The 22412-nt window shown below is 42.9% G+C and overlaps 1 long non-coding RNA gene across 1 annotated transcript in view; it reads left to right on the forward strand.

Annotated features, from left to right (window-relative positions):
• LOC119933044 overlaps nt 1-19413 on the forward strand; it is a 170546-nt gene extending 151133 nt beyond the window's left edge. The window contains exon 3 of the long non-coding RNA XR_005452525.1: nt 19182-19413. This is a non-coding gene — a long non-coding RNA (uncharacterized LOC119933044). The remainder of the gene's footprint in view (nt 1-19181) is intronic.
• Nucleotides 19414-22412: the final 2999 nt, after the last annotated feature.

Consider the following 22412-nt stretch of genomic DNA (forward strand, 5'->3'; position numbering starts at 1 on the left):
AATATTGATCTTCCCATTATGTTGTTACAGCTGTCTCTAGAATACATCCCTGACCTTCATGGATTTGTCATTCTAGTCTAGATTGTTTTCTAAACCCCTTTACAAAGTCTCCATTAAATCCTACATGCTGTATGACAAACAATAGGGATGGGGGAAAGGATAACTATGGCTTGGTACAGAGGAAAAAGAGATAGAAATTGGTTTTATGAAGTAAGCTTAATGGAATTGGCTTTTTTTAACTTAGAGAAGACAAAGCAGGTGACATTTTGGAATTCAATTTTTATGGGGAAGATCCTCAATTCTGTAAGCTCCCTCTACACTGCAAATTTTTTGTTGGAAGGGAATGTGTCTACCAACTCTATTATATTGTCCTCTCCCAAATGCTCTGCATCATCATCATTCATTCATCATCATCAATAGTATGTACTGAGCACTTAGTATGTTCAGAGCACTATGCTAAGTGCTTGGGAGAGTATAGTACAGTAGAATTGGCAAACACCATGTCCCCTGCCTATTATTTGCACACAGTAAGCACTCAGTAAATACCACTGATGATAAATATGAAGTTATTCTCGACTATAATCATGGGGTAAATAACTAAAATAAACTCCCAAAGGAACATGCAGAATGGCTAATTTTTCCATAAAGATTCCCATGGACAGACATCGCTCTGTTTTGAAGGCAGGGTTAAGGTGAGATTATAAAGGCCGGGCTCTCTAGTCATATGAAGAACTAAATAAAAATTTAGTTTCAAACACTCTCACTAGCCAGATTTCCAACCCTGTCACGGCTAATGTGGTGGAGACCTTCAGGTTCTCTAACTTAAGCAGAACTGGGTTCAGAAATATAACTCACTGTTTTTGTTATTCGGGGATTTATACAAAGTCCTACTATTGATCCAGAAATTTTGGTCTATCAGCCACTCAAGCAGTGGCATTTATTTAGTGATTACTCTGTGACGAACACTGTAGTAAGTGTTTGGGAGAGTACAATATGACAGAGCCGGCAGCTGCGTCCCCTCCCCATAAGAGTTTACAATCTGGAGCAGGAGGCAGGGATTAAAATCCATTAGGGATACATACATAAGTGCTGTGGGGCTAAGAGTGGGGTGAATATCAAGTGATTAAATGTTACAGATCCAAGTGCCCAGTGCCTAGATCTTTGGTATATAAAACTCTCTCTGGGCGTGTCACCCCTCTCCTCAAAAATCTCCAGTGGTGCCTATCAACCTTCCTGTGAAGCAAAGAACTCCTCAGTATTGGCTTCAGAGCTCTCCATCACCTCGCCCCCTCCTACCTCACCTTCCTTCTCTCTTTCTACAGCCCAGCCTGCACACTCTTCTCCTCTGCCACAAACCTCCTCACTGTGCCTCGTTCTTGCCTGCTTTCGACCCCCAGCCCACATCCTACCTCTGGCCTGGAATGCCCTCCCTCCTCACATCTGCCAAACTAGCTCTCCCTTCAAAGCCCTACTGAGAGCTCACCTCCTCCGGGAAGCCTTCCCAGCCTGAGGGCCCCCCTCCTTTGTCCTCTGCTCCCCCTCCCCTCCCCATCGCCCCTACTCCCTCCCTCTGCTCTCCCACTTTCCCCACCCCACAGCACTGGTGTATATTTGTACATAGTATTCTATTTATTTTATTAATGATGTGCATATATCTATAATTCTATTTATCTATTTTGATTTTATTGATGTCTATCTACTTGTTTTGTTTTGTTGTCTTTCCCTCCCTTTAAGACTGTGAGCCCATTGTTGGGTAGGGATTGTCTCTGTTGCCAAATTGTATTTTCCAAGTGCTTAGTACAGTACTGTGCACACAGTAAGTGCTCAATAAATACGATTGAATGAATGACTGAATTAATTAACAGTTGTTGATGATGATGGCATTTGTTAAGTGCTTACTATGTGCAAAGCACTGTTCTAAGCACTGGGGGAGGTTACAAGGTGATCAAGTTGTCCCACAGGGGGCTCACAGTTTTAATCCCCATTTCGCAGATGAGGTAACTGAGGAACAGAGAAGTGAAGTGACTTGCCCAAAGTCACACAGCTGACAGTTGGCAGAGCCGGGATTTGAACTCATGATCTCTGACTCCAAAGGCCGGGCTCTTTCCACTGAGCCACGCTGCTTCTCCGAGTTTTCTTGTGGTGTTATGTAAAAACAACACAAAATCACCGCAGCTTAAAGTAAGTTCCAGAGGAAACTCATTCATTCATTCAATCATATTGATTGAGCACTTACTGTGTGCAGAGCACTGTACTAAGCGCTTGGGAAGTACAAGTTGGCAACATATAGAGACGGTCCCTACCCAACAACAGGCTCACAGTCTAGAAGGGGGAGACAGACAACAAAACAAAACATGTAGACAGGTGTCAAAAAAACTCCTGAATGCCTTTGTAGGCCTACCTAGTCCAACTGAAGGAATGCATTAAGGCCAAAAAAAAAATTAGGAGAAAGAAAGTAGTTTTGGCCAGAACTATTACGATGTGTAGCCCCAGTGGACAAATTCTCCAGATAATTGCTCAGTTCCGGGCTTCAATCTGGGTAACAGTTTCAGAGTGGAAGGCAAGACTTGAATATAACCTATTTGAATCACTCATAGCATCTTAATTTCTTTTACTCCTGCCTAATTTTTCCTAATAGCCTTTACTCATAGTTTTCATCAGAAAGGTAGAAACGATTAATCATATTTTCAACCTTTGTAAGAATCTTTTCCTTCTCTTCCTCCTCATCCCTCTTAGCTGTTCTCCTGCTCATATAGCTTCTGTTACCCTGCTGTCCATTCTGCTTGTCACCACTGACAAACTAGATACATGACCAGCAAATCTGTCAAATTAACCACACCTTGTGAAACTCTCTTCTTTTAAAGTGGAAATGTTCTGAGTTGTCCCAATTTTGATTCCAACTGAAGCAGCCTGGCCTACTGGCTAAAGCATGGGCCTGGGATCCAGAGGACCTGGGTTCTAATCCCAGTTCCACCATTTGCCCGCTGTGTGACCTTAGGCAAGTCATTTCACATCTCTGTGCCTCAGTTTTCTCTACTGCAAAATGGAGATTTGATACCTGATCTCCCTCCTACTTAGATTGTAAGCGCATTATGGGCAGGGTACAGGTCTGCTATTTCTGTTGTATTGTACTCTCCCAAGGGCTTAGTACAGTGCTCTGTACGTAGTAAACACTCAATATATATGATTGATTAGACTGTGAGCCCGATGTGGGATTTTGTGGGATTAACTTGTATCTACCCCAGCTCTTAGAACAGTGCTTGACCCCCTAGTAAGCATTTAACAAATATTATAAAAAAATGAGTTCATGTATCCTTGAAAATAGGACAGCTATTCTGAAATAGTGAATGCCTGCGTATTCTTCCCAAAGTACACAAGACTAAGGCCAGCATGCTATAGGTGGTACTGTGAGCCCGTTGTTGGGTAGGGACCATCTCTATATGTTGCCAACTTGTACTTCCCAAGAGCTTAGTACAGTGCTCTGCACACAGTAAGCGCTCAATAAATACGATTGAATGAATGAATGAAATATTTACTGATGGTGATGGAGCCAGGCAAATGTCTTATGTGTTTGGATACCATCTCTTTGGTCTGAGGCATTAGTGATGACAGCTGAGCAAAGGAAATGAGGTCTACTGAATTGATACAGAGTTTTAAGAGGAACTCAAATAAAATCAGGAACTTTACAATACCAGGGATATGAGATTGGGCAATTTTGCACCAGCCCATCTTAAAACTGTTATAATCTAAAAAATGGTACAGCAAAGATGTGCAAAATGGTCTGTCAAGAGCACCTGGAAGGCGGTTATGATAGAATAAAAAACAAATAACCATTCCAGTTCAGCACACTGTCCATCAAACCTAGAGCTTTTGGTACCTCAGAGAGAGACACATTTAGTAATGTGTGGCATGCAGACTGGCCTGCCTTATCAGTAGTGAGCTGATGCCTGAAAAATGGGATTTTGTACGCCCTGACTTCACATCCTTTGCTGGGAGTGCTTCTTTTGAAGTTTGAATCCTGGTCTTTATCATTTAGCATGGGGGTTATGTCTGCCGGCAAATGGTCTAGTGTGATTTCTAGTGACTCACTGAATTGTGGGTCTCTAAGTATAATGTAAGTTGAGTCTCTCAAGACCTAGCTTGTTTCCCTGCCTGGAATAGATGGATTTGAGAGGAAGTATGGGGGAATGAGCAGGCAGCAAACATATGGTATCAGGGATAGGGACAGTGCACTGTTTCCCATTAGACTGGAAGCTTCTTAAAGGCAAGGATTGGGTCTTATAACTGTATTATGTTCTCCCACGTGCTTAGTATAGTGCTCTTCATAGAGTAAAGGGTCAAATATATCAATGATTGAGTGATGGGAGCTTGAAGATGTGAGAACGAGGCAGCCAGCAAGATTTTCCTTTCACTAACCTCTCTGCTGTTTCTTATTTGCCTCATCACCATAGTCAAGCCCTCTGAGTCAATAAAGAGGACACCCCAGGCAGCAAAGCACATGCATGTAATTCTGCAAATGTCCCTAAGTACACTGTTTATAATAAGTTCTTCACTAGCTTTATTTCTTCCTCTTATTTTTAACTAATTCTTCCTCTTCACCTGTTGATCCAGGATATCTTTACTTATTTTCAAACCGCCTTCTCTATCCTGGAGTAGTTATACAAAATACAAAGAAATCAGTAAAAATCAGTAAAACCAACAGCACAGTGTTAAAAGGAATACCGTGACATAGTGGAAAGAGCACAGGCTTGGGAATCCAGAGGATCTGGGTTCTAATTCAAGCTCTTGTGTGACCTTGGGTAAGTCACTTTACTTCTCTGTGCCTCCTTTGTAAAATGGGGATTTAATGCCTGCTCTCCCTCCTACTTAGACTGTGAGCCACCTGCTTTGATTATCTTGCATCAAACACTGAGGTAGATTCAAGCTAATCATGTTGGGCACCGTTCCTGTCCCATATGGGGCTCACCGTCTTAATTCCATTATACAGATGAGGTAACTGAGGCACAGAGAAATTAAGTGATTTGCCCAAAGTCACACAGCAGACAAGTGGCAGAGCTGGGATTAGAATCCAGGCCTTTCTGACTCCCAAGTCCGTGTTCTATCCACTAGGCCTAAGAGAGGACATTCCTGTATAAATTCACAGCTGTGTTTCAGAGTGGATTCAAAGATGGCACTATGGACATGAAAAGTGAGAAGGGTAGCTGAGGAGACATAAAATGGCTTCCACACAATAGGCCCAGGAAGATTGCCCCCTGCTTCACAGTTGTACTTGCCAACCACAATACCGGATGCTGTTTTCATTTCTCCTCCTCCTTCTGAGAGAGTCAACCCATTTTTAAATGCTCAATGCCAGGCTGGTCTGCTCTCTGCCGCACCTTATGTTGGAAGTTTTTCTTTAGTGAAATCTTTAAAGTGTTTCTTCTGCCACTTTGTATAATAATGTTGGTATTTGTTAAGCGCATACTGTGTGCCAAGCACTGTTCTAAGTGCATAAGATTTCCCCATTTCAGTTCACCATGGAGGAATCCTGCTGTCATCCTCATATGTCCCCTCCAGTGGATGTATGATGCCTGTGAGCATTCCTTCGGTGTCGGTCTTGCTATGTGATCGTCATCAATCGTATTTATTGAGCGCTTACTATGTGCAGAGCACTGTACTAAGCGCTTGGGAAGTACAAATTGGCAACATATAGAGACAGTCCCTACCCAACAGTGGGCTCACAGTAAAACATGAAGGCTAGGAGGTATTGGCAGCATGGAATCTATGGTAAGCCTGGGCCTATAGAAATCACGTCTACCACCTCTATTGTATTTTACTCTCCAAAGAACTTAGTACCATGCCCTGCACTCAGTAAGCCCTCAATAATGATCATTTATTGACAGCAACTCAGACACCACCATTACTTAATAGATCTTCAGTTTGGTCTCAATCTCGATGCCACGTTGACTCCACACTCAGCCTCAAAGTATATAAGTATTTCTTGGATCCATTTTCTATTTACGACACTGTGTAATTCTGATTCAGATTTATCAGTCAATCAGTGAGAGCTTCCAGTGCGCAGAGCACTCTACTAAGCATTTGAGAAAGTACAAGAGAGTTGGTAGACTGGAGTCTTGCTCACAAGGAGCTGACAGTCTACTGGAGGAGACTGGCATTAAGCCCACATCCAGCCTCTGTCCTGGAATGCCCATCTTTCTCAAATCCAACAGACAATCCCTCTCCTCCCACCCCCTCTTCAAAGCCTTACTGAAGGCACATCTCCTCCAAGAGGCCTTTCCAGATTAAGCCACCCCCTTGCCTCTTCTCCCACTCCCTTCTGTGTCGCCCTGACTTGCTCCCTTTATTCTACCCTGATCCCATTCTCACAGCACTTATGTACATTTCTGTAATTCATTTATTTGTACTGTTGTACATACCCTGTCTCTAGACTGTAATGTCATTGTGGGCAGCAAATGTGTCTGTTTATTATTGTATTGTACTCTCCCAAACACTTAGTACAGTGCTCTGCACACAGTAGTGCTCAGTAAATATGACTGAATGAATAAATTGTGGTTAGGGCAAGCAACATGGCAGAGTGGATAGAGCACGGGCCTGAAAGTCAGAAGGTCATGAGTTCTAATCCCGGCTCCGCCACTTGTCTGCCGTGTTACCTTGGGCGAGTCACTTCAATTCTCTGGGCCTCAGTTCCCTCATCTGTAAAATGGGGATTAAGATTGTGAGCCCCATGTGGGACAGGGACTGTGTCCAACCTGATTTGCTTGTATCAACCCCAGTGCTTAGTATGGTGCCTGGCACATAGTAAATGCTTAACAAATTTCATTATTATTATTCATTCATTCATTCATTCAATCATATTTATTGAGCGCTTACTGTGTGCAGAGCACTGTACTAAGCGCTTGGGAAGTACAAGTTGGCATTATTATTATTATTATTATAAGTATTGTGGGACTACGATGAGTATCAGTGTGCTTATAAACCCAGGGCATAATGACTCATAAGGGAGGGCAGATAAGGGAAATATAAGGCTATGTCTGGGAAGGCCTCTTGGAGGAGATGGGATTTTAGGAGGGTTTTTTAAAATAGGGAAAGTGGTGAACTGCCAGATGTGAAGAAGGAAGGCGTTCCGATTCCAAGGGAGAATGTGGGCAAGGGATCAGTGACAGGATAAGTAGGATCAAAGTATAGAGAGTAGGTTAGTGTTAGAGGAGTGAAGTGTGCAGTTTGGGTTCTAGTAGGAGAGGGAAAGAGTGCTTTGAAGCTTATGGAATTTAATGTGAAGATGGATTGGCAATCATTGGAGTTTTCTGGGGAGTGGGGAGGTATGGACTGAATGCTTTGTCATAAACAGTGATCTGGTCAGCAGAATGAAGTATGGACTGGAGAGGGGAGAAACAGAATGTAGGGAGGTCAGCAAGGAGGCTGATGCAATAGTCAAGGTGGGAAATAATGACTGCTTGGAGCCATTTGGATGGAGAGGAAAGGACAGAGTCTAGAATAAATGATAATAATGGCATTCATTAAGCACTTACTATGTGCAAAGCACTGTTCTAAGTGCTGGGGCGGTTACAAGGTGACCAGGTTGCCCCACCGGGGGGCTTACAGTCTTAATCCCCATTTTCCAGATGAGGTAACTGAGGCACAGAGAAGTGAAGTGACTTGCCCAAGGCCACACAGCAGACATGTGGGGGAGGCGGGATTTGAACCCATGACCTCTGACTCCAAAACCAGTGCTCTTTCCAATGAGCCACGAATGTCGTGAAGGTAGAATGAAGGTAGAACTGGAAAAATTTCATGACAGATTGAATGTGTGGGTTGAGTGAGAGTGATGTGTCGAAGGTTTTGCCAAGGTTAATGGCCTTGAGGATGCTGGTGATGTCTACAGTGATAGGAATGACAGGGAGAGGTTAAGGTTTGGGTTGGAAAATGAGGAGTTCTGTTTTGGACATGTTAAGTCTGTGGTGTCAGCGGTACATCTGAGTAAAGATGTCCTGAAGGCAGGATGAAATGTGAGAATGCAGAGAGGTAGTGAGGGCTGGAGATATTAATTTGGAAATCACCTGCATGGAGATTTTAATGGAACCTGTGGGAGTGAATGAGTTTTCCAAGGGAGTGGATTTAGATGGAGAATAGAAAGGAACCCAGAATTGATCCTTGAAAGACTCCCACAGTTAGAGGGTAGGAGCCATTGAAAGAGAGACTGAGGAATGGTCAGAGAGATGGGAGGGGAGCCAGAAATCAATCAATCATCAGTAAATCCATTAATCAATCAATTTTATTCATTGAGTGCTTACTATAAGCAGCATACTGTACCAAGTGCTTGGGAGAGTACAATATAATAGAGTTGGTAGATATGTTCCCTGCCTACAATGAGCTAACAGTCTAGAGCCGACCTGAGGAGGGCGGACTGGACCGGCCTGAGCCGGCCTGAGCCGGCCTGACTCCGACTGGGCCGTACTTGAGGCAGATCCAACCGGACCGGACCGGATTAAACCGGACTGAGGCGGACTGACGTCAACTGGGCTGCACTTGGGGTGGCCCCGACCGGACCGGGCCAGACTAGGACTGGATTAGACCGGACTGAGGCGGACTGGGCCGGACTGACCCTGACTGGGCCACTCTTGAGGCGGACCCGACCGGACCCCTCTCCATCCCCCCATGTTACCTCCTTCCCTTCCCCACAGCACATGCATATATGTTCGTATATATTTATTACTCTATTTATTTATTTTACTTGTACATATCTATTCTATTTATTTTGTTTTGTTAATATGTTTTGTTTTGTTCTCTGTCTCCCCCTTTTAGACTGTGAGCTCACTGTTGGGTAGGGACTGTCTCTATATGTTGCCAGCTTGTACTTCCCACGCGCTTAGTACAGTGCTCTGCACACAGTAAGCGCTCAATAAATACGATTGATTGATTGATTGATAGAGGGGAGCCAAGGTTGGATAATGGTTCCAGAAGACAGGGTGGGCCTGTAGCTCGAAAGCAGCAGAAAGTGTGAGGGGGTTTAGGATGGAGTACAGACCATTGGATTTGGCAAGAAGGAGGTCACTGATGACCTTAGAGAGGACAGGGTCCATGGAATGGAGTGGGAGGAATCCAGATTGCAGAAGATCGAGAGAACTGGAAGAGAGAAAGTGAAGACAGCAGGTATAAACACAACCCGCTCAAGGAATTCAGAGAGGAATGGAAGCAATAGAGCCTAGTGGAAAGAGCACGGGTCTGGGAGACAGGGGACCTGGATTCTAATCCTGGCTCTGCCAAATACTTTCTGAGTGACTCCGGGCAAGTCACTTTAGTTCTCTGTGCCTCTGTTCTCCTGTTCTCCCTCCTACTTAGATAGTGAACACCATATGGGACAAGGGCTGTGTCCAACACCATTCACTTGTATCTACACCAGAGCTTAGAACTTTTTGATAACATAGTAAGTGCTTAATGAATACCATAAAAAAATGGTAGAAGGGAGATGGAGTGGTAAGTGGAGGGTGCTGGGGGGGTGAAGAAAGATCTAGGTTGCTGATGGAAATCCTGGGCTGAGGTTAGAGTTTGCCCAGTGCAGACTGGCACATAACCTTTATCATCCTCAGGCTAATGATCAGCCTTTAGTCCAGTGCTATTTCTGAAAAGCAGTTCACAACCATCAGCACGTTCTCCTTTGGGTGCCTTTAGAACTCTCATGAAAACACAAATGAAAGATATGCTACAGAGTGCTGCAGCCCTTCCTCAAGCAATAGTCTCAGAGTTTTTATATCAATGGTGAGAGTACTTGGCTTCCAATTTGATCAAGAAGAGACACAGAACACATGGGATCAGTTTGCAGCAGGACACATGCATGCTTGCCATTACTCTGTTTCCCCTATCTGTAGTTTATTTTAGTGTCCATCTCCCCTTATAGATTGTAAGCTTCTTGATATCTGTAGTTTATTTTAATGTCCATCTCTCCCTATAGATTGTAAGCTTCTTGTGGGTAGAGATAGTGTCTAACACCTCTGTTAGATTGTAATGATAATGGTGGTATTTGTTAAGCACTTACTATGTGCCAAGCACTGTTCTAAGCACTGGGCGGGATGCAAGGTAATCAGGTTGTCCCACGTGGGGCTCACAGTCTTAATCCCCATTTTACAGATGAGGGAACTGAGGCTCAGAGAAGTTAAGTGACTTGCCCAAAGTCACACAGCTGACAAGTGGCAGAGCTGGGATTAGAACCCATGACCTCTGACTCCCAAACCCGGGCTCTTTCCACTGAGCCACTAAGCCAAAAGTACAATGTTCTGAGCACTGTAAGTGCTCAAAAAGTAGCACCATTGAATGATTCATTGATTAATAAGCAAGATTTCTAATAGGGAGCTATGTTAGACTCCAAATTGTGGGCACAAATAGAATAAGGATATCTTCTCTGGAGGTCTTTAAAGACAAATAATTTTCATCTTTTTGGGATGATTTAGGTCAGAACCCTTTAGAGACAGCAGGAGGGGCCAGATGTCTTCTCAAGCTTGGTGCCAACCAGGCAAGTCAAAGATTTGATAAATGACTGCAATGCTGTCCCTAGGTGTATGAGGTTTCATAGTGCGATAGATCAGAATTCCATGCTAGGGATGGGCATTTCACCTGCTCTAGGTGAACTAAATAAAACATTGTGGAGCGCAACATTTTGGCTCAGAAAACTCACCACACAGTGGGTTTTGAAGCCTAAATGGGGCCCAGAAGCTTTAACGTTAGAGGGGAGAGGGTTTGCCATTCAGAGGGAGTCACGGTTGAAGGCTTTTGGTGGATGGAATGAGAGCCAGGAGCTGGAGAAGGCCAAATACTTGGCATCAGCAGATTGCAATGTGTGATTCAGAATGAAAAGCACCAACCGGTCACTGAAATATGTCAGGCTGCTTTATGAGCAATTGTAAAGGCCAGTTGAACCATTTTATATTCACTGTGAGGTCTCATAAAGAACTAAAGCCAAGGCAAAAACTTCCAGATTAGAGAAATATGCTATGAAAATTTGGCGATGAGTATGAATAATGAGTTCTCTCTGCTGCATTATTTTGTAGGAACTCTTAGAGTTAAGCTTCCTTGGTGAGGCTGGGTAGAATTAGGTCTGCACAGGAGTTGTAACTTTGAGTTCATGAATAATAATAATAATAATAATAATAATAATATTTGTTAAGCCCAGGAATAGAGCCACCGGTCCTAATGAAGGAGACCAGAGCATCCAAAGGCAGAAATTCAGCTCTGCTACTGCCTTGTAATTGAATGCAGTGAGAGAGAAACTATTTTTAATAGTATTTGTTAAGGACTTCATTCATATTTGAGTGCTTACTGTGCACAGCACTGTACTAAACACTTGGGAGAGTACGATATAACAATAAACAGACACATTCTCCACCCAAAATGACCTTACAGTCTAGACTTATTGCCAAGCACTATACTAAGCTCTGGGAAGATATGAGATAATCAGGTACTAGTTAAGCACTTAATATGTGCCAAGCACTGAGGTAGACTGTGAGCCCACTTGTATCTAAGTTGGAGGGAGGAGGATTTGGTTCCCATTTTACATGTGAAGTAACTGAGGCAGGCACAGAGAGCAGGGATTAGATCCCGGGTCCTCTGATTCCCAGGCTTGTTATTTTCCACTGGATCATGTTTTTTCCCATTTAATTTCCTTTCCCTTTATGAAAACAGGGGAATGGCTGCAAACTGACCCAACGATTCTGTCCTCTGTCTGGCAGCTCTTGTTTGTCTTACCTAAAACATCTCCTCAGCACAAATTGATGGAGGGAACAAGATGGGTGGCAGATTAACCAGGTGTTGCACAGTTTGTAGTTTCCCCCTCAAAGCAGATCAAAGTCACCCTGCTCCACAAACAGCTCCAAATGGTTGCCCATCCACCCCAACATCAAACAGAAACTCCTTATCATTGGCTTGAAGGCAATTGATCGGCTCTTCCCCTTTACCAGACTTTACTAATCTACAACAATCCAGTGCACACACTTTGCTCCTAATGCTAATCTATTCACTGTACCTTGAGCTCATCTATCTTGTTGTCAACCCTTTGCCCATGTTCTCCCTCAGGCCTGGAAATCCCTCTCCCTTTATAACCCACAGACCACTACTCTCCCCATCTTCAAATCCTACTAAAGTCACATTTCCTCCAACAAACCTTCCCTAAACCCACATTTCCTCCCTCCCTCTCCCTCTCCTTTCTGCATCATCAATGCACTCAGGTCTGTACCCCTTCAGGGCTTAGAGAAGCAGCATGGTTTAATGGATAGAGCACGGGCTTGGGAGCCAGAAGGACCTGGGTTCTAATCATACATATCTCCTGTGTGACCTTGGGCAAATCACTACTCTTCTCTGGGCCTCAATTATCTCATCTGTAAAATGGAGATTAAGATTAAAATGGAGGCTTAGCCCCATGTAGGATAGGGACTGTGTCCAATCTGACTAAATCGTACCTATCCCAGTGCTTGGCACATAGTAAGTACTTAACAATTACCATCATTATTATTATTATTTGAATGATGATGATGATGGTATTTGTTAAGCACTTACTATGTGCCAAGCACTGTTTAAGCAGTGGATGTTACCCCAGCCACACAGGACTTACATGCACATCCTTATATTCTGCCTTTTTATTCTATCTCTAATTTATTTTAATATCTGTCTCCTCCACTGGACTGTAAGGTCCTGGAGGGCAGGGATCACTTTTACCAACTTTATTGTATTGTGCTCTCCCAACTGTAGTGCAGTGCTTGGATCTGTGACTTTCACATTTGATATTCGCCCCATTCCCAGCCCCATAACACTTATGTACATATCTTTAAATTAAATATTATATATTATTTATAATTGCCCATCACCCCATCTAGATTGTAAATTTGTTATTGGCAGGGAACATATCTGCTAATTCTGTTGTATTGTACTCTAACAAGTACTTGGTTACAGTTGCTTTGCACCTGGTAAGCACTCAATAATTACCAGTGATTGATTGATCTATAAGTGCTCAATGATTACTATAAATTGATAAGGGAGGAAGAAAATGAAATGTTTTTGCCCTCTATGGCTCCCAAATGTGTCTTGCTAATCCTTTCAGTACCTCAGAAGAAAGAACAAGTGCATAATATTGGATAATGCTCTTCCCTATTACAAATGTGTCCAAATAATTTACACAAAGAATATAAATGAAAGTAAGTATCTGCTATGTTTTGGAACCCAGAGCAATACACTCCATCCCCCTCTAGGCTGTAAACGTTTTGTGGGCAAGGACCATGTCTACCAACTATGTTGTGTTATATTAGAAGCAGCATGGTGTACTGGATAGAAAACTGGCCTGACAGTCAGAAGATCATGGGTTCTAATCCTGGCTCTACCACTTGTCTGCTGTGTGACCTTGGGTAAGTCACTTCGCTCCTCTGCACCTCAGTTACCTCATCTATAAAATGGAGACTGAGACTGGAAGCCCCCTGTGAGACAGGGACTGTGTCCAACCCGATTTGCACGTATCCACCCCAGTACTTAGTACAGTGCCTGATACACAGTAAATGTTTAACAAATACCACAGTTATTATTAATACTGTCCAAATTCTTAGTACAGTGCTTTGTCCATGGTAAGTGCTCAATAAATGCAATTGATTAATTGAACACTCAATAAATATCATTGATTCCTTGATTGTGTCAGTGACTATGGTAGAACCTCAGACTCTAATTAAACGCCTTAAGAAACCAAGCAATAATTATACATTGGCATGAGTTCTGAAGGCTATATGTCCGGATGCCCATTATATAACCAGGAGAGCAATAGATGATTCTAATATAATTGGCTAGTGCCTCTTGGGTAATGATGCCATGTTTACCTGAGAAATAAAAGGCAATAATAAAAGCAGTGAAAGGGAACTTATAATAATAATAATAAAATAATAATAATAATGGCATTTGTTAAGCACTTACTATGTGCGGAGCACTGTTCTAAGTGCTGGGGGGGGATACAAGGTGATCACGTTGTCCCATGTGGGGCTAACAGTCTTAATTTCCATTTTACAGATGAGGTAACTGAGGCTCAGAGAAGTTAAGTGACTTGCCCAAGTTCACAGAGCAGACATGTGACGGAGTTGGAATTTGAACCCATGACCTCTGACTCCAAAGCCCGGGCTCTTTCCACTGAGCCATGCTTCTTCTCTTATCTGAAGCCTGAAAACCAGCTCACCCCCCTCCATCATGTATAAAGAGATAAAGCATACCTGAGAACTGCTTTCCTAGTCATGGATCATCCCTGCTCAGCTTCTTCACCTAACACAAATCCAAATATAATGCCAAGGCCAATTCTGAACTCTAGAATGCACGTTATTTGTTTCTACTAGCTCCCTTGCTTAGAAAAGTGCAGGCTTAAATGCCATTGATTGCTTCTGGAAGCTGTAGCTACAGAAAGCAAGGCAGAGGTTCTTGAAAAAGAAAAAAGAGAAAAGGCTTTATCTGTGTCTCTCCTAATGTGTTGGTTTAACTGCTCCAAATAACAGCAGAGATAATGAATTCAGGAATTTTCCAATTGTATCATTTTATCAAGAGAATTGCATCTGAGGTAAGGGTCTTTGTTCCATATCTGCATGGGCAGATTTCAAGAGTCCAGTTCATCTTCGTGGGTGTGATTAGAGTGAGGCTAGGACAGCTGCGGTGGAAGGGATTTATTTCTGATACTTCCCAGTTAGTGCTCCCAATTAGTTCCATGGAAAGTGAATCTCGGGAAAAGAGTACTAAGTGAATAGAGCTTCACACAGAAAATATGCCAGGCATTAATGTTTTCCCATCTAAAAGCCTGAGCAAAACAATGCGGATATTAAAAAAGTGATAAAAGAGCAATGCAAATATGTACAAGTAATGAAATCTTATGAAATCTTATTTCTTTAATGTGCATGTATATATTGTCAGCTTCTCCTCTAAGACTGCAAGCACCTTGTGGGCAGTGAATGTGTCTGTTGTATCATACTCTCCCAAGCCCCTAGTACAACACTCTCCACACAGTAAGTGCTCAGTGAATATGATTGATTTTCAAAATGTTGTCCTTCACATCCTGTTGTGCTCATGAAATAGAGAACTGTCATCTCATACTAAATTGAGAATACAGAGCTATTCAAGTGGACTTTAAAGTCAATAAAAACACTTCCAAGTTTGGGGGTAAAATATGAGTGTAAACCTGTGTAAACTTTGTAGTACTTTAAACCAGAATGCAGTAGAAGAGTTTTATAATGGTGGATCCTGGTATTCCATAAGATTTCTATTATTAACAGCTGAGTGTTCCAATAACTATATAAAATCGAGAATAATCGAAAGAGGCCCCAGTTGGGCAAATAAATACATATGAACATATATACACTCTGGGCTTCCATACAAGAGACAAGAAAAATACGAATCAGAAAAATCTAATCAATTCCCAACGCTTTAAATCTCTTTCACAATGTTCCCTCAACGTCATCAGACTTGGGTCTTTTGGTGTCAGGCTAAATCACATTTCACAAATCACGACTGAGAAAACTCCAAGCAATCTTTTCCATTCAAGATGTTCTTTGCTAAAGACATTGACAATATTTTCCCTATGCTCTATAGCAATACAAAAGCCAAAGGATTCCTAAGAGAGTCAGTGAGTTCATTTAATAGAAACCTTGATATGGCGGTAGCCCCAGAAAGCCTGTTTCCCTCCAGATTTCTCTCATGGCTCTTCTAGCCAGGAAGTTTTTGACTGAATTAGTTTGAAGATGGTGCTACTGAAACTGAGATGGTATCCGTGGGTGAGTGACACTCTTAAAATCTCTTCCACAGTTGCCCCCATTGCTATTTAGAGTGAGCATTGCTCAAACAACAGTGATTAAGAGGGGAGAGGTATATACTACAGCTAGTAAGACTGGCACTTGAGCTGCTTATGCATTGGCATAAGGATGGTTTTCCTTAAACCATCCATGCTCTTTTACCCTATTCTTCTACCTAAGATGGCTGGTTGTAGTCCTGTCCTGTCTTATGCCGTTGAGTCATCTCCAATCCATAGTGACACCATGGACACATCATCATCATCATCATCATCATCAATCGTATTTATTGAGCGCTTACTGTGTGCAGAGCACTGTACTAAGCACTTGGGAAGTACAAGTTGGCAACATATAGAGACAGTCCCTACCCAACAGTGGGCTCACAGTCTAAAAGGGGGAGACAGAGAACAAAACCAAACATACTAACAAAATAAAATAAATAGAATAGATACGTACAAGTAAAATAAATAAATAGAGTAACAAATATGTTACTCTATGACACATCTCTCCCAGGATGCCCCACCTCCATCTGCAATTGTTCCGGGACTGTATCCATAGAGTTTTCTTAGTAAAAATACGGAAGTGGTTTGCCACTGCCTTCTTCTGTGCAGTAAACTAGAGTCTTTGCCCTCAATTCTCTCCCATGCTACTGCTGCCCAGCATAGGGGAGTCTTGACTTATAGCAGATTGTCTTCCCCTCACTAGCCACTGCCCAAGCCAGGAATGGAATGGATACGCTTCTGCTTGACTCTCCCTCCCACAGTCAATAGTGGTAGAGTACTGGAAACTTCCAAGTGTGACCCTGAGAGGGGCAATCTGTAGTCACGGTTGGAATATTTCTCCCCAACAGCAGCAAATATTTGTGCCCATTCTGTAAACCGTCTTTGGGCGTTATACTCAACACTAATAATGATAATTTTTAAAAATAGTGGTATTTGTTAAGCGCATACTATGTGCCAGGCACCATACTAAACGCTGGGTGGATACAAGCAAATTAGGTTGGACACAGTTCCTGCCCCAGATGGGGCTCACAGTCCCAATCTCCATTTTTCAGATGAGATAACGGAGACACAGAGAAGTGAAGTGACTTGGACAAGGTCACAAAGCAGATAAGTGGCAGAGCTGGGTTATTACTGTATCTACCCCAGCAGTAAATACAGTGCCTACCACCTAGTAAGTGCTTAACAAATACCATAAAAAATAAATCAGTTGTCCTAAGCGGAGTACAACAGAGTTAGCAGACACATTCCCTGCCCACAGTGAGCCTGCAGTCTAGTGATGGCATTTGTTAAGCATTTACTACATGCAAAGCACTGTTTTAAGCACTGGGGAGGTTACAAGGTGATCAGGTTGTCTCACGTGGGGCTCATAGTCTTAATCCCCGCTTTACAGATGAGGGAACTGAGGCAGAGAGAAGTGAAGTGACTTGCCCAAGGTCACCTTCTGACTCCCAGGGCTGTGCTCTATCCACTAAGCCATATGCTTCTCTAATTTGGTAAATGTTGCCGGGGTCTTTTCCCTCCTGGGAAAACCAGGGGAAAGATAAAACAAAAAATAAGAAACAAAGAACAGTGACAGTAAATATCAAATAAAATACCTCTGTCCTTTGCAGACCTAGGTAGGTCAGAACCAGAAAATAGCAGGATCATCAGCACAGAGGCTGGGCAAACAAGGGCTGTTTTGGGGACAGTACAGTGTCACCAGTCACTCCTGTCTCTGGGCAAATTTGAAAGGACTTCTCTCATCAGCTGACAATGTGCAAACAATTTGACAGCTAGTGGCTTGATAAGGGAAAAAAAAAAAGAAAAACCTCTCCCCGACAAGGTGCATCCTTCATCAGGCCATACAACCTTGCCCAGGGCTGGGAAATCAACACCCGCATCTGGCCAGCCAACATGACACAAATAATGCCATCTCTAGACTTCTTTTCCACTCTTATGAGAAGCAGCGTGGCTCAGTGGAAAGAGCACAGGTTTGGGAGTCAGAGGTCATGGGTTCAAATCCCAGCTCCGCCACTTAGCTGTGTGACTTTGGGCAAGTCACTTCACTTCTCTGTGCCTCAATTCCGTCATCTATAAAATGGGGATTAAGACTGTGAGCCCCACGTGAGACAACCTGATCACCTTGTAACCTCCCCAGTGCTTAGAACAGTGCTTTGCACATAGTGCTTAACAAATGCCATCACTAGACTGCAGGCTCATTGTGGGCAGAGAATGTGTCTGCTAACTCTGTTGTACTCCAACCGCTTAGGACAATTGATTCATTTTTTTAAGGTATTTGTTAAGTGCTTACTAGGTGCTAGGCATTGTATTTACTGCTGGGGTAGATACAGTAATAATAATAATGATGGCTTTTGTTAAGTGCTTAATATTCATTCATTTATTGAGCGCTTACTGTGTGCAGAGCACTGTACTAGGTGCTTGGGAAGTTCAAATCGGCAACATATAGACCCAACAATGGGCATTATAGTACAACAGAATTTGTAGTCACATTTCCTGCCATCGGTGCCTGTTCTTTGACCTTGGGCAAATCCCTTAACTTCTCTGTGCCTCAGGTACATCATCTGTAAACCGGGGAATAAGACTGTGAGCCCCATGAGAGTTATGGTCTCTGTCCAGTTGGATTAGCTTGTATCTACTCCAGTGCTTAGTACAGTGCCTGACACGTAGTAAGCACTTAACAAATACTGAAAAAAATACTAATAATTACAATAATTATGGTACTTGTTAGGCTTCTACTATGTGCCAAGCACTGTTCTAAGCACTGGGGTACATTCAAGATAATCAGGTTGGGTACAGTACCTGTCGCATATGGGGTTCACAGTCTTATTCCCCATTTTGCAGATAGGGAAACTGAGGCAAAGATACATTAAGCCACTTGCCCAAGCAGACAAGTAGCAGAGATAGGATTAGAATCCATGTCCTCTGAATCCTAAGTCTGTGCCACTAGCCCATGCTGCTTCTCTGTGAGAAAGAAAAATAAAATATGTGGATTCCACACAGAATGTCACATGCTCTACTAGATAAAGAAAAAAACATTATTAATCATAATAATAATAGTATTTGTTAAGCGCTTACTATATGCCAGACACTGAAACTAAGCACTGGGGTGGATACAAGCAAACTGGAGTGGACACAGTCCCTGTCCTGCATAGGGCTCACAGTCTTATCCCCATTTTACAGATGAGGTAACTGAGGCAAAGAAAGGTGAAGTGACAAGCCCAAGGTCACACAGCAGGCAAGTGGCAGAGCTGGGTTTAGAACCCTTGACCATCTGACTCCCCAGGCCCATGCTCTATCTACTACTCCATGCTGCTTATAATTCATGAGGACATGGAATAAATATATATATATTGAGAGAGAGAGAAATGACTAATTTTGCATTCTGTTCTGCTAGGTGGTGGTTCCAACTTATTCAAGAACATTTTTCAATGCACATTTTGGAAACATCTGGTTCATTAATATCCTACAACAAATGCTGAAATCCCAGAAGTGCCTCCACCACGATGCTGTCCGTATTGTTGAAAGTGGGGCTGACAAACAATCTCCACATCTCCTACCCTTGCTTCTGATTTGTATCTTTCTGTAAGATATTGCCCCTTATAGGGCATCCTTGTCCATGTTGTAGATCGAAGTATAGAGATATATTAGCCTGTATAAACAGACTGTATTGGCTCTAAATTCTTGTAGTTGTGTCATCTCTTGTGTCCATGCAATTGCTTAGTGGGTTTGTCCTCAGATACTTTTATCTACATCACTGCTATCCATGTTAGATTAGGAAAGCCCAGAGTGGAGAATCCACATCTCAACTCACTTTTTTTTATAGCATTTATTAAGCGCTTAGTATGTGCAAAGCACTTTCAACAAAACCTTGTGCATGTGGGAACGTAAATACCCTTTTTTGATGATGAACAAAGGCTCCAGTGTTCTTTTAGCCTGTGAGATTCACTTCATAGCAGAGAAAGAACCTGTCCTCAAACCAGTTGCCCATCATGAAACCACTCCAAGCCATGCTGCCCAGCTGCTTTCTGCATGGCCTCATGGCAAGAGCTCAGGCCTGGAAGATAGGGAACCTGGCTTCCAATTCCTCTCTGCCACTTTTGTCTGCTGTGTGACCTTGGTAAAATCACTTAACTACTCTGTGCTTCAGTTTCCTAATCTATAAAATGTTCTCCCTCCTTCTTGGACTGGGAGCCCCATGTGGAAGAGAGACTGTGTCCAACCTGGTTATCTTGTATAATAATAAATAATGATGACGATGGTGGTATTTGTTAAGTGCTTATTATGTGCCAAGCGCTGTTCTAAGCACTGGTGTAGATACAAGTTGATCAGGCTCACAGTCTTAATCCACATTTTACAGATGAGCTGAGGTACAGAGAAGTTAAGTGACTTGTCCAGAATCACACAGCTGACATGTGGCGGAGCTGGAATTAGAACCCATGACCTCTGACTCCCAAGCCTGTGCTCTTTCCACTAAACCTGGCTCAGACACCTCATCTTCAATGGTGAGTGGGGAGGGGGCACAGGGCATCTGCTAGGGCTCCAGGTCTCCCAGGCACCTGCCTGCCTCTAGCCCTTGCCCGCCCACCCCCAGGGATGAGTGGATCCCACCAGCTGGGGATCCAACATGATGTGGTCATTTTCCTGGCAGAGAAGCTGACAGGGGCCCAGCTCTGCCCCCACTACAAGTTCCACTACCATCAATGTGGGGAATACCAGGAGGAGCTGCAACTCAACCCCTGGCATGCGGCACAGGCCGAGGTCTCCCAGCACTTAGTGTAGTGCTTGGCATATAGAAAATGCTCAATAAATGCCAGAATTATTACAATTATTATCATCGTTATTAGCAATAATAGTAATAATAATAATAAAAAAACATCCAAATCCCTCCACTTTGGCTCCTGTTGCCAAATCCCACCGCTGGGAAGCCATTCGTGTGTTAACCTCAGTTATCTCATCTGTAAAATGGGGATTCAGATTGTGAGCCCGATGTGGGACATGGACTGTGCACACCTGATTAGCTTGTATCTACCCCAGCATTTAGTGCAGTGACTGACACACAGTAAATGCTTAGCAAATATAATAGAAAACAAAAACAACCCAAAAAACAGAGCACTGAAGGCAATGGCACCAACAAGGTGGGGCAAGGGGGTGGTCAGGGATCAAACTTGGCGAAACTCTATTCTCAGATCTCTATAACAAACTCTCTTGGGTGTCCTTATGATGTCTTATTTTATTCCTATCTGATATTAGCTATGTCTCCATCCCAGTCACCAAGAGATTACAATTTATATTCAACACTGGTAAGGCAGAAATGAGAGGTTGCGTGCCCACAGATGGGGAAATATAGAAAGGTAAAATGCCCACTGCTTCATCGACGTGAACTGAGGATTTGCCTGTGAGTAATCAGGATCACTCCTTTCAGTTCCCAGGTTTTTCTTTTGAAGTCTCCAATCCGAGGTCTGTCAAAGTCTGATCTAGTTTAGGTTGAAGAGCTGAAGAGATCAGAGACTAAAGTGGTATAGCCACAGGCCAACAAAAGTCAATAGTCAAAAATGAAAGAATTCGATTCTGATTTCTACAGAGAACTAAAAAAAATGGATGTCTTTAAAATATCTTTATAGACACACTTTGGAGATGCAGTTAGGTAGATGATGAATTGTGAGCAGCAGAAATAAAAGACCTCTTACAACTGGCTGGAATCACCCTTCTCCTCACTTCAAAAGCCTTATTAAGGTAAAGAGCTTTTCCAAGAGGTTTTCCCTGACTAAGCCCTTTTTTCTACTATTTCCCCTCCCTGTGCGCTTGAATCTATACCTTTTTAAGTACTTAATATTCACCTCACCCTCAGCCCCGTGGCACTTGTAAACATACCATTAATTTATTTTAATGTCTGCCTCCCCCTCTAAACTCCTTAAAAGTAACAATAATAATAATTATGATGACATTTGTTAAGTGTTTATGATGTGCCAGGCACTGTATTAAGTGCTGGGGTGGCTACAAGCAAATAATAATAATAATAATGGCATTTGTTAAGCACTTACTATGTGCAAAGCACTGTTCTAAGCGCTGGGGGGGGGGATTCAAGGTGATCAGGTTTTCCCACATGGGGCTCACAATCTTAATCCCCATTTTACAGATGAGGTCACTGAGGCTCAGAGAAGTTAAGTGACTTGCCCAAGGTCACACAGCAGACATGTGAGAGAGCCGGGATTCGAACCCATGACCTCTGGCTCCCAAGCCCTGGCTCTTTCCACTGAGCCACGCTGATCGAGTCAGACATAGTCCCTGTCCCGCATGGTGTTCACAGTTTTAATCCCCATTTTACAGATGAGGTAACTGAGGCAGAGAGAAGTAAAGTGACTTGCCCAAGGTCACACAGAAGACAAGTGTGGAGCTGGGATTAGAACACCTTCTGGACAGGGAATGTGTCTATGAATGCTGTTGTATTGTACTCACCCAAACACTTAATACAATACTCCAGTAGGCGCTCAATAAATACTAATAATAATGATGGCATGCTTACTACGTGCAAAGCACTGTTCTAAGCACAGGGGAGGTTACAAGGTGATCAGGTTGTCCCATGAGGGGCTCACAGTCTTAATCCCCATTTTACAGATGAGGTAAC

Source organism: Tachyglossus aculeatus, chromosome 1 (assembly GCF_015852505.1).
Source record: "Tachyglossus aculeatus isolate mTacAcu1 chromosome 1, mTacAcu1.pri, whole genome shotgun sequence".
Lineage (NCBI taxonomy): Eukaryota > Metazoa > Chordata > Mammalia > Monotremata > Tachyglossidae > Tachyglossus > Tachyglossus aculeatus.